We start from the raw sequence: 337 nt of genomic DNA on the forward strand, positions 1-337 counted from the left end.
GAGAGACAACGACTTTTCAGCAAAGCCCATCCAAAACAGGAAATTTGCATAGCTTTAATGTGGTGAGGGTTCTTGAAATGCAGATGTCATGTATTTCCATGCCAATGTTATATGACCGTCGTAGGAATCATCAGGAACCAGTGTTTGGTTTTATCGTAAGACATTATATCAATACACTTCGTATGTTTTATTACTTCATTTTATTACTTTATTGCTTCATAAGGGGAAAAACGTATGAATCCCGCTAGAATATGAAAACTCTTCCTTATTTAACTAGCGCATCCTCATGTGCAATTGATGACAGAGAAAGGCATATAAATATCTACCAACACCACAG

The sequence above is a fragment of the Penaeus monodon genome, chromosome 29, assembly GCF_015228065.2.
Source record: "Penaeus monodon isolate SGIC_2016 chromosome 29, NSTDA_Pmon_1, whole genome shotgun sequence".
Classification (NCBI taxonomy): Eukaryota; Metazoa; Arthropoda; class Malacostraca; order Decapoda; family Penaeidae; genus Penaeus; species Penaeus monodon.